We start from the raw sequence: 13,136 nt of genomic DNA, 5'->3' as shown, positions 1-13,136 counted from the left end.
TTTAAAAAAAAAAAACAGAATAAAAAGCATGTGCAGCAATAAAGGTACCCCTAAATAATACTTGGCTGCACCTCTTTTGGCATTGCTCACAGCCTTCAAATGTTTCTTGTAGCCATCTATAAGCTTCTTGCACGTCTCAGCTGGAATTTTCTCCCACTCTTCCTTTGCAGTTTGTTCAAGCTCTTTAATGTTTGCAGGGTTCTTTTTCCCAATGCCAGATTTCAGCTCACCCCAAAGATTTTCAATGGGATCCAAGTCAGGACTGATTGCTGGTCATTTTAAAACAGTCCATTTTTTCTTTTTTAATCATTCCTGTGTACTTTTGGATGTGTGCTTTGAGTCATTGTCTTTCTGAAGGACCGATGATCTTCAACTCAAACCAAGTTTTCTTATACTGGGTAGGTAGGACATTTCACTCAAAAATCTCTTGATGATTCTCTGATTTCATCATTCCTGTGATACGGTCAAGGCCTCCAGTACAGACACAGCAAAGCAATCCCACAGCATTATGAATCCTCCACCATGCTAAACTTCTGGTAAGACATTCTTTTCCTTATAAGCTTCATTTCTCTGTCTGTAAACAAACTGTTGCTTTGCATTGCCAAAAAATTCTATCTTTGTTTCATCTGTCTACAGAACAGTTTTCCAAAAGGATTGTGGTTTGTCAAGGTACTCTGTGGCAAAGATCAGTTGTTCCTTTTTATGTCTTTTCTTCAGCATTGGTTTCTTCTTTGGCCTTCGCCCCTAAAGCTCTGCTTGGTTTAGTGTGTGGTGTATGGTACTTGTTGTAACTATGACCCCAGACTGTTCCAAGTTGGCCTTCAGGTCTTTGGATGTTTGACGTGATGTTTTTTCCACCATTCGCACCAACCTTAGAAGACATCTCTTGTCAATTTTCCTCTTTCCCCTACGTCCAGGGAAGTTCTTTATGGTTCCATACTTGGCAAACTTCTTAATAACATTGCACACTGCTGAAACTGGGATATCAAAGTCTTTGTAGATGGCCTTATAACCTTTGGAAGTCTTGTGTTTGCTAATAATAGCAGTTCTGATGTACTCAGACAGCTCCTTTGTCTTCACCATTGTGAGAAAGAAGCAGGGTCTACCATGTGGCTTTTTAAAACACTAAAGTCATCATTGATTTGCTAATTCATGTCACATGGGCACTGACAAGTAATCACAGGTGAATCTCTTTTGTGATTTACCACAGGCGAGTCAACATGTGTTTCCGTACTAAATTAATGTCTTCTATTTTAAATTATTGTTTATTATTTGCTATTTTGTATTTAACACGAGTCTCTATACAAAAAACTATTTCACTTGATTAATTTTTTTTCAGGAGATATTCCACATTATGTATTTAAACTTCGTGGGTGCCAATAACGATAAGCAGGACTTTATGTCCCCCCACAGAGCCCTGTTCTCAACATCATCAAATCTGTGTGGGATTACATGAAGAGACAGAGAGATCTGCTCAAGCCTGAATGTACGTAAGATCTGTGGTTAGTTCTGCAAGATGTTTGGAACAACCTCCCTTCTGAGTTCCTTCAAAAACTGTGTGCAAGTGTACCTAGAAGAACTGAAGCTTTGATGCTGTTAGAAGACAAATATGTGTTGCTGTTGTGAAGTGACATATTGATTTGATTTAGATTTTAGTTGTTCACTCATTTGCATTTTGTCAAATAATAAAAATAAACTATTAACACTTATATTTTTAAAAGCATTTTCTCCACATCTGGCTAAAACTTTTGAACAGCACTCTCCTCTATTGTTACAGAATCTGGCAAGTGGACTAACAGTACGACTGGTACAGCAGCCTAAAAAGGTACATATTGCCCTTTTTGACCTCAAGACTGTCTATTTGCTTTTGTTTGGTGAACATGTCTACCCCATCGTCTGGACTTGTACCCAGGTATACATTGACAATGCTTTTAGTTAGTGTCGGGAAAATGGAAGTTATTCTGCACTTAGTGAAGTAATGACAATCCACTAATAGAAATGAGATGCAGGTATGAGATGCAGGTTTATTGTCAACACGTTTCAGAGTCACACCGACTCCTTCTTCAGAACAACCATACATACATATATGGTTGTCCTGAAGAAAGAGTCGTTGAGATTCTAAAACGCGTTGACAAGAAACCTGCATCTCACTTCCATTAGTGTATTGTCATTACTCCAGTAAGAGCAGAATAACTTCCATTTTCCGGACACTAATTCCTCGCTGCAGCATCTGGATTACAGGCTTTTTGGTGTTGTGTCTCACACAACCTTGTAAAGTGAGTGCTATTGCCTTTCTTCTATAATTTATCTAATTGGATAAGACCCTATTGCGCTTTTGCATTTTCTATTTTGACTATGCTTTTGGAATTTCCTTTAGTCACTGCCCCTGATTCTTTGCTTCTAATACAGTTGCTTATTTTTCTTCCATCAGCTTGCTCCACTTTCATGCAGCTTGGCCCATTGACACAACCTATGGGCTTCTGCAGTGACGGTTAGATCAACGTATAAGGGTGAAGGGATGTACATTGGGGACCTGCTAAGCAAAATGGTTAGTGCAAAGACTTTCTGCGTAGCCCTATTGGGTTGAAATATTCATAACAAAACCATACTGTTATAGTGAATTTTTATAAACACTGGCATTTTATAAAGATGTATAATTTTTTTAACTATTATTTTACTGGGTAACTGTTGCGGAGTGGGTGAAATTCTCTCTTCAGCTTCATAGCAACAGCACTTCCTCCTATGCTTCCTTCAGTATATTTCTATTTCTACAATTAAAAAGAATGCATACAGAAATCTCATACATTATTTAATGACAGCAACCTGTTAAGTTTGTTGCAGCATTTGATGCTAATTGCACCATATGTGTAAACCTGGTCATATTTTTTATCCTCCTACATAATTAAAAAAAAAATCTTCCAACACCTGCTATTTCTTGGGTGTAATTATTTTTATATTCGTAATTACTTTACATGCATCCAAATAACATTTCACTCTTAACAATGCCAGGAATGAAAATGCAAGCAAATGGAAAGTTAGTATGCACTTTTTCATTTAACAGTTTTTTATTTTTTACTTTTTTATTTCTTTTATGTAGCTCTCAAATTTACAGTCTGGCTCCAATCCATTAAGACTGGCATTTTGCACATAAGTTTTAATGAAAGGTACGATGGAGTAACATGCACCAAATCATGTGCCACATTCATTAAAAGGCGCACGACTCTCTAAATTGGTGCAGTTTACAACTAACTTGCGCCTACAAGAGAAATACACTGTGTGCAGAATTATTAGGCAAATGAGTATTTTGCTCACATGATACTTTTTATACTTGTTGTCCTACTCTAAGCTGCATAGGCTTGAGAGCAAACTACCAATTAAGTAAATCTGGTGATGTGCATCTCTGTAATGAGGACGGGTGTAGACTAGTGTTGAGCGAGAATTAAAATGCTCGGGTGCTCGAAGTTCGTGCCGAGCTCGCCGTGATACTCGGGTGCTCGACCCGAGCAACGAGCCCAATGTTAGTCTATGGGAGACCCGAGCATTTTTGCGGCAGCACCCCCGGCAGTCTTTTAAAAGCCTAACAAGTGCCCAAAACGATACAGACAGTGCTCAAATGACATGGGGACAGCATGGGGATCGCCCCAGGAAGCATATCTGACCCCGAGGTCACTGCTGTAAACAATGTGGTCAGAGGTATTAAGCCACTGTTAAGGGCTCACAATAAAACGTTCAAAAACAAAACTGAAACTGCTTTCCTGTGAAATATGTTAAGGAAGTTCCTTTCCAGGGTAAAAACTTGTGTATAAGGTAAAATAAATTACCAAAAAAAAAATACTTCTCCACACCTTGGGCTATGTTCACAAGTAGCATTTTTTATGCGTTTTTGCACTTTTGTATTGCTTTCAAACGTGACAAATGCATTCACCGGGAAATGTCATTTTAACATTTTACAACCTTATCTGGCCATGTGCTGTGTGACACATGCATACAGTGCTGAAAAGACATGGGAACAGCATGGGGAAGACCCCTGGAAGCATCTCTGACACCCAGGTGACTGCCTAAAAGTGTGCCCATCAGAAGTGATCCTTGCCGCATCAGAAGATGCAGACTTGCAACTATCCCCGTGCAAGTCCTTGTCCCAGAGCAGTATTCAATTGTACCTCCCCCATTACTTGCAATGCAAGCGCAAATATGCAGCCAACCACCCACCCACCCGCAGACTGTAGTACTATACTGCTAGCTTGCACTTGAAATGGGGCCTTTTAGGCCGAAGCTGGCCACTACCTCATTACTGCTTCGGCAGCGAGGTATCTATACTCGGTCCCCAGCCGCCAGGGGGCGGCCGAGTGTCCATACTCGTTTCCCAGCCGCCCCGCGGCCGTGTGTCCGCACACGGTCCCCAGCCACCTGGGGGCGGTCGGGTGTCCACACACGGTCCCCAGCCGCCCCTATTTTTCCGGTCTCCTTCCCACACACTTTTCTTAGCCTGGCATGCTTTAGGGCAGCATTGGACGAGCCCACCAGAGAACCAGACTCCTCCGGTGGGCCCTGGCTTCTCCATCAGGGGAGTTGAGAGTGCCAAGGTGAGGAGCATGATGATGATGATAGAAGTTAGCATTTGCTTTGTTTTCTTGGAATGCAAGCGCATGTATGTAGTAGCAGCTAGGCCTGAGGTGGTCAGCATTTTGGCGCATATCCTACCTGCTCCGAGGATTGCTGGATGTTTTCCTGCTACTATCCCAGTTCTATGACTCACGTTTAAAACAAAGCTTCAGGTGATAAATGATGGATGAGGTGGTGGCAAAGGAGAAAGAGCAGGAGGAACAGGGACCATTCACAACAATATCAGGCCAGTCAACCACATATGTCTTGTAGGATATGTTTCTGTAACAAAAGGAGCGGTTTGGCTACACAGTTATAGGGCATACAGCGAGTGCTATGCCTACCAAAAATTTCAATGCCCCTTGGAAATGACATGGAGGTCAGAGGGCCTTAACTAAACCTTTTTTTCCATTTATAGCAACTGGGTCTCCTGTACACTGTTGGCCTAAGCAGTGAATGGAAGGCTTTCCAAAAATTATGAGGAACTGCAATTACTCTCGATACAGACGTGGATTACAGCGTACTAAAAACCTTCTACCCATTATTGGGGAGTGGGTCTCCCTTAATTTTCGCCTCTGCATTGAAAAGCAAAAGCTGACTAAATTAGGAGTAAATGCAATGCCTGTTGGAAGAGTCGTGGAGGTTAGAGGTAATTAAAAACAACATTTCAATGCCCCTTGGAAGAGCTGTGGAGTTCAGAGTGGTTTAAGAAGACGCTTTTAATGCCCTTTTGAAGAGACGTGGAGGTCACAGTAGCTTAACAAGACGGTTTTAATGCCCCTTGGAAAAGTGGTGGAGGTCACAGTAGCTTAACAAGACAGTTTTAATGCCGCTTGGAAAAGTGGTGGAGGTCACAGAAGCTTAACAAGACGGTTTTAATGCCCCTCGAAAGAGACGTGGAGGTCACAGTAGCTTAACAAGACGGGTTTAATGTCCCTGGGAAGAGATGTGGAGGTCACAGTAGCTTAACAAGACGGTTTTAATGCCCCTTGGAAAAGTGGTGGAGGTCAAAGTAGCTTAACAAGACAGTATTAATGCCCCTTGGAAAAGTGGTGGAGGTCACAGTAGCTTAACAAGACGGTTTTAATGCCCCTCGAAAGATACGTGGAGGTCACAGTAGCTTAACAAGACGGGTTTAATGCCCCTCGGAAGAGACGTGAAGGTCACAGTAGCTTAACAAGACGGTTTTAATGCCCCTCGGAAGAGATGTGGAGGTCACAGTATCTTAACAAGACGGTTTTAATGCCCCTCGGAAGAGAAGTGGAGGTCACAGTAGCTTAACAACACGGTTTTAATGCCCCTTGGAAAAGTGGTGGAGGTCACAGTAGCCTAACAAGACGGTTTTAATTCCCCTTGAAAGAGACGTGGAGGTCACAGTAGATAAACAAGACGGTTTTAATGCCCCTCAGAAGAGACGTGGAGGTCCCAGTAGCTTAACAAGATGGTTTTAATGCCCCTTGGAAAAGTGGTGGAGGTCACAGTAGCTTAGCAAGACGGTTTTAATGCCCCTTGGAAAAGTGGTGGAGGTCACAGTAGCTTCACAAGATGGTTTTAATGCCCCTTGGAAGAGTGGTGGAGGTCACAGTAGCTTAATAAGACAGTTTTAATGCCCCTCGTAAGAGACGTGGAGGTCCCAGTATCTTAACAAGACGGTTTTAATGTAACTTGGAAAAGTGGTGGAGGTCGCAGTAGCTTAACAAGACGGTTTTAATGCCTCATGGAAAAGTGATGGAGGTCACAGTAGCTTAACAAGACGGTTTTAATGCCCCTCGGAAGAGATGTGGAGTTCACAGTAGCTTAACAAGATGGTTTTAATGCCCCTCGAAAGAGACGTGGAGGTCCCAGTAGCTTAACAAGACGTTTTTAATGCCCCTTGGAAAAGTGGTGGAGGTTGCAGTAGCTTAGCAAGACGGTTTTAATGCCCCTTAGAATAGTGATGGAGGTCACAGTAGTTTAACAAGACGGTTCTAATGCCGCTTGGAAGAGATGTGGAGCTCACAGTAGCTTAAAAAGACAGTTTTAATGCCCCTCGGAAGAGACGTGCAGGTCACAGTAGCTTAACAAGACAGTTTTAATGCCCCTCGGAAGAGACGTGCAGGTCACAGTAGCTTAACAAGACAGTTTTAATGCACTTCGGAAGAGACGTGCAGGTCACAGTAGCTTAACAAGATGGTTTTAATGCCCCTCGGAAGAGACGTGGAGGTCCCAGTAGCTTAACAAGACGGTTTGAATGCCCCTTGGAAGAGACGTGGAGGTCACAGTAGTTTAACAAGGCAGTCTTAATGCCCCTTGGAAAAGTGGTGGAGGTCGCAGTAGCTTAACAAGACAGTTTTAATGCCCCTTGGAAAAGTGGTGGAGGTCACAGTAGCTTAACAAGACCGTTTTCATGCCCTTCGGAAGAGACGTGGAGGTCGCAGTAGCTTAAAGAAGATTTTAATGCCCCTTGGAACAGTGGTGGAGGTCACAGTTGCTTAACAAGACAGTTTTAATGCCCTTGGAAGTGACGTGGAGGTTACAGTAGCTTAACAAGACGGTTATAATGCACCTCGGAAGAGACGTGGAGGTCCCAGTAGCTTAACAAGACGGTCTTAATGCCCCTTGGAAAAGTGGTGGAGGTCACAGTAGCTTAACAAGACAGTTTTAATGCCCCTTGGAAGAGTGGTGGAGGTCACAGTAGCTTAACAAGACGGTTTTAATGCCCCTCGGAAGAGAAGTGGAGGTCAAAGTAGCTTAACAACACGGTTTTAATGCCCCTTGGAAAAGTGGTGGAGGTCACAGTAGCCTAACAAGACGGTTTTAATTCCCCTTGAAAGAGACGTGGAGGTCACAGTAGATTAACAAGACGGTTTTAATGCCCCTCAGAAGAGATGTGGAGGTCCCAGTAGCTTAACAAGACAGTTTTAATGCCCCTTGGAAAAGTGGTGGAGGTCACAGTAGCTTAGCAAGACGGTTTTAATGCCCCTTGGAAAAGTGGTGGAGGTCACAGTAGCTTAACAAGATGGTTTTAATGCCCCTTGGAAGAGTGGTGGAGGTCACAGTAGCTTAACAAGACGGTTTTAATGCCCCTCGTAAGAGACGTGGAGGTCCCAGTAGCTTAACAAGACGGTTTTAATGCCACTTGGAAAAGGGGTGGAGGTCGCAGTAGCTTAAAAAGACGGTTTTAATGCCCCATGGAAAAGTGGTGGAGGTCACAGTAGCTTAACAAGACAGTTTTAATGCCCCTCGGAAGAGATGTGGAGGTCACAGTAGCTTAACAAGATGGTTTTAATGCCCGTCGAAAGAGACGTGGAGGTCCCAGTAGCTTAACAAGACGTTTTTAATGCCCCTTGGAAAAGTGGTGGAGGTCGCAGTAGCTTAGCAAGACGGTTTTAATGCCCCTTGGAATAGTGATGGAGGTCACAGTAGCTTAACAAGACGGTTTTAATGCCGCTTGGAAGAGATGTGGAGGTCACAGTAGCTTAAAAAGACAGTTTTAATGCCCCTCGGAAGAGACGTGCAGGTCACAGTAGCTTAACAAGACGGTTTTAATGCCCCTCGGAAGAGACGTGGAGGTCACAGAAGCTTAACAAGACGGTTTTAATGCCCCTCGGAAGAGACGTGGAGGTCCCAGTAGCTTAACAAGACGGTTTGAATGCCCCTTGGAAGAGACGTGGAGGTCACAGTAGTTTAACAAGGCAGTCTTAATGCCCCTTGGAAAAGTGGTGGAGGTCGCAGTAGCTTAACAAGACGGTTTTAATGCCCCTTGGAAAAGTGCTGGAGGTCACAGTAGCTTAACAAGACCGATTTCATGCCCTTCGGAAGAGACGTGGAGGTCGCAGTAGCTTAAAGAAGATTTTAATGCCCCTTGGAAAAGTGGTGGAGGTCACAGTTGCTTAACAAGACGGTTTTAATGCCCTTGGAAGAGACGTGGAGGTTACAGTAGCTTAACAAGACGGTTATAATGCACCTCGGAAGAGACGTGGAGGTCCCAGTAGCTTAACAAGACGGTCTTAATGCCCCTTGGAAGAGTGGTGGAGGTCACACTAGCTTAACAAGACGGTTTTAATGGCCCTCGGAAGAGATGTGGAGGTCACAGTAGCTTAACAAGATGGTTTTAATGCCCCTCGGAAGAGACGTGGAGGTCCCAGTAGCTTAACAAGACGTTTTTAATTCCCCTTGGAAAAGTGGTGGAGGTCGCAGTAGCTTAACAAGACGGTTTTAATGCCCCTTGGAATAGTGGTGGAGGTCACAGTAGCTTAACAAGACGGTTTTAATGCCTCTCAGAAGAGATGTGCAGGTCCCAGTAGCTTAACAAGACGGTTTTAATGCCACTTGGAAGAGATGTGGAGGTCACAGTAGCTTAAAAAAGACAGTTTTAATGCCCCTCGGAAGAGACGTGCAGGTCACAGTAGCTTAACAAGACGGTTTTAATTCCCCTCGGAAGAGATGTGGAGGTCACAGTAGCTTAACAAGATGGTTTTAATGCCGCTCGAAAGAGACGTGGAGGTCCCAGTAGCTTAACAAGACGTTTTTAATGCCCATTGGAAAAGTGGTGGAGGTCGCAGTAGCTTAACAAGACGGTTTTAATGCCCCTTGGAATATTGATGGAGGTCACAGTAGCTTAACAAGACGGTTTTAATGCAGCTTGGAAGAGATGTGGAGGTCACAGTAGCTTAAAAAGACAGTTTTAATGCCCCTCGGAAGAGACGTGCAGGTCACAGTAGCTTAACAAGACGATTTTAATGCCCCTCGGAAGAGACGTGGAGGCCACAGAAGCTTAACAAGACGGTTTGAGTGCCCCTTGGAAGAGACGTGGAGGTCACAGTAGTTTAACAAGACTTTCTTAAAGCCCCTTGGAAAAGTGGTGGAGGTCGCAGTAGTTTAACAAGACAGTTTTAATGCCCCTTGGAAAAGTGGTGGAGGTCACAGTAGCTTAACAAGACAGTTTTAATGCCCCTCGGAAGAGATGTGGAGGTCAAAAAAGCTTAACAAGATGGTTTTAATGCGCCTCGGAAGAGACGTGGGGGTCCCAGTAGCTTAACAAGACGTTTTTAATGCCCCTTAGAAAAGTGGTGGAGGTCGCAGTAGCTTAACAATACGGTTTTAATGCCGCTCGGAAGAAATCTGGAGGTCACAGTAGCTTTAAAAGACAGTTTTAATGCCCCTCGGAAGAGATGTGCAGGTCCCAGAAGCTTAACAAGACGGTTTTAATGACCCCTCGAAAGAGACGTGGAGGTCGCAGTAGCTTAAAAAGACGGTTTTAATGCCCCTTGGAAAAGTGGTGGAGGTCACAGTAGCTTAACAAGACGGTTTTAATGCCTCTCGGAAGAGATGTGGAGGTCACAGTAGCTTAACAAGATGGTTTTAATGCCCCTCGGAAGAGACGTGGAGGGCACAGTAGCTTAACAAGACGTTTTTAATGCCTCTCGGAAGAGATGTGGAGGTCACAGTAGCTTAACAAGATGGTTTTAATGCCCCTCGGAAGAGACGTGGAGGTCACAGTAGCTTAACAAGACGGTTTTAATGCCTCTCGGAAGAGATGTGGAGGTCACAGTAGCTTAACAAGATGGTTTTAATGCCCCTCGGAAGAGACGTGGAGGGCACAGTAGCTTAACAAGACGTTTTTAATGCCCCTTGGAAAAGTGGTGGAGGTCGCAGTAGCTTAAGAAGACGGTTTTAATGCCCCTTGGAATAGCGGTGGAGGTCACAGTAGCTTACCAAGACTTTTTTAATGCCGCTTGGAAGAGATGTGGAGGTCACAGTAGCTTAAAAAGACAGTTTTAATGCCCCTCGGAAGAGACGTGCAGGTCACAGTAGCTTAACAAGACGGTTTTAATGCCCCTCGGAAGAGACGTGGAGGTTCCAGTAGCTTAACAAGACGGTTTTAATGCCACTTGGAAATGTGGTGGAGGTCGCAGTAGCTTAACAAGGCCGTTTTAATGCCCCTTGGAAAAGTGGTGGAGGTCACAGCAGCTTAACAAGACGGTTTTAATGTCCCTCGGAAGAGACGTGGAGGGCCCAGTAGCTTAACAAGACGTTTTTAATGCCCCTTGGAAAAGTGGTGGAGGTCGCAGTAGCTTAACAAGACGGTTTTAATGCCCCTTGGAATAGTGGTGGAGGTCACAGTAGCTTAAAAAGACAGTTTTAATGCCCCTCGGAAGAGATGTGGAGGTCACAGTAGCTTAACAAGACGGTTTTAATGCCCCTCGGAAGAGATGTGGAGGTCACAGTAGCTGAACAAGATGGTTTTAATGCCGCTCGAAAGAGACGTGGAGGTCCCAGTAGCTTAACAAGACGTTTTTAATGCCCCTTGGAAAAGTGGTGGAGGTCGCAGTAGCTTACCAAGACGGTTTTAATGCCCCTTGGAATATTGATGGAGGTCACAGTAGCTTAACAAGACGGTTTTAATGCCGCTTGGAAGAGATGTGGAGGTCACAGTAGCTTAAAAAGACAGTTTTAATGCCCCTTGGAAGAGACGTGCAGGTCACAGAAGCTCAACAAGACGGTTTTAATGCCCCTCGGAAGAGACGTGGAGGTCACAGAAGCTTAACAAGACGGTTTTAATGCCCCTCGGAAGAGACGTGGAGGTCCCAGTAGCTTAACAAGACTGTTTGAATGCCCATTGGAAGAGACGTGGAGGTCACAGTAGTTTAACAAGACGGTCTTAAAGCCCCTTGGAAAAGTGGTGGAGGTCGCAGTAACTTAACAAGACAGTTTTAATGCCCCTTCGAAAAGTGGTGGAGGTCACAGTAGCTTAACAAGACCGTTTTATTGCCCTTCGAAAGAGACGTGGAGGTCGCAGTAGCTTAAACACGGTTTTAATGCCCCTTGGAAAAGTGGTGGAGGTCACAGTAGCATAACAAGATGGTTTTAATGCCCCTTGGAAGAGACGTGGAGGTCCAAGTAGCTGAACAAGACGTTTTTAATGCCCCTTGGAAAAGTGGTGGAGTTCGCAGTAGCTTAACAAGACGGTTTTAATGCCCCTTGGAATAGTGGTGGAGGTCACAGTAGCTTAACAAGACGGTTTTAATGCCGCTCGGAAGAGATGTGGAGGTCACAGTAGCTTAAAAAGACAGTTTTAATGCCCCTCGGAAGAGACGTGCAGGTCCTTGTAGCTTAACAAGACGGTTTTAATGCCCCTTGGAAAAGTGGTGGAGGTCCCAGTAACTTAACAAGGCGGTTTTAATGCCGCTTGGAAAAGTGGTGAAGGTCACAGTAGCTTAGCAAGACAGTATTAATGCCCCTTGGAAAAGTGGTGGAGGTCACAGTAGCTTAACAAGACGGTCTTAATGCCCCTTGAAAGAGACGTGGAGGTCACAGTAACTTAACAAGGCGGGTTTAATGCCCCTGGGAAGAGACGTGGAGGTCACAGTAGCTTAACAAGACGGTTTTAATGCCCCTTAGAAAAGTGGTGGAGGTCACAGTAGCTTAACAAGACAGTATTAATGCCCCTTGGAAAAGTGGTGGAGGTCACAGTAGCATAACAAGACGGTTTTAATGCCCCTCGAAAGAGACGTGGAGGTCACAGTAGCTTAAAAAGACGGGTTTAATGCCCCTCAGAAGAGACGTGGAGGTCACAGTAGCTTAACAAGATGGTTTTAATGCCCCTCTGAAGAGATGTGGAGGTCACAGTAGCTTAACAAGACGGTTTTAATTCCCCTCGGAAGAGATGTGGAGGTCACAGTAGCTTAACAAGACAGTTTTAATGCCCCTTGGAAAAGTGGTGGCGGTCGCAGTAGCTTAACAAGACGGTTTTAAAGCCCCTTGGAAAAGTTGTGGAGGTCTCAGTATCCTAACAAGACAGTTTTAATGCCCCTTTAAGAGACGTGGAGGTCACAGTAGCTTAACAAGACGGTTTTAATGCCGCTTGGAAGAGACTTGGACGTCACAGTAGATTAACAAGACGGTTTTAATGCCCCTCGGAAGAGACGTGGAGGTCACAGTAGCTTAAGAAGACGGTTTTAATGCCCCTTGGAAAAGTGGTGGAGGTCGCAGTAGCTTAGCAAGATGGTTTTAATGCCCCTTGGAAAAGTGGTGGAGGTCACAGTAGCTTAACAAGATGGTTTTAATGCCCCTTGGAAGAGTGGTAGAGGTCACAGTAGCTTAACAAGACGGTTTTAATGCCCCTCAGAAGAGACGTGGAGGTCCCAGTAGCTTAACAAGATGGTTTTAATGCCACTTGGAAAAGTGGTGGAGGTCGCAGTAGCTTAACAAGTCCGTTTTAATACCCCTTGGAAAAGTGGTGGAGGTCACAGTAGCTTAACAAGACAGTTTTAATGCCCCTCAGAAGAGATGTGGAGGTCACAGTAGCTTAACAAGATGGTTTTAATGCCCCTCGAAAGAGACGTGGAGGTCCCAGTAGCTTAACAAGACTTTTTTAATGCCCCTTGGAAAAGTGGTGGAGGTCGCAGTAGCTTAACAAGACGGTTTTAATGCCCCTTGGAATAGTGATGGAGGTCACAGTAGCTTAACAAGACGGTTTTAATGCCACTTGAAGAGATGTGGAGGTCACAGTAGCTTAAAAAGACAGTTTTAATGCCCCTCGAAAGAGACGT

The sequence above is a fragment of the Phyllobates terribilis genome, unplaced genomic scaffold, assembly GCF_046119375.1.
Source record: "Phyllobates terribilis strain yellow unplaced genomic scaffold, ASM4611937v1 Scaffold_3__8_contigs__length_932513732, whole genome shotgun sequence".
Lineage (NCBI taxonomy): Eukaryota > Metazoa > Chordata > Amphibia > Anura > Dendrobatidae > Phyllobates > Phyllobates terribilis.
Note: the sequence above shows the minus strand (reverse complement) of the source record.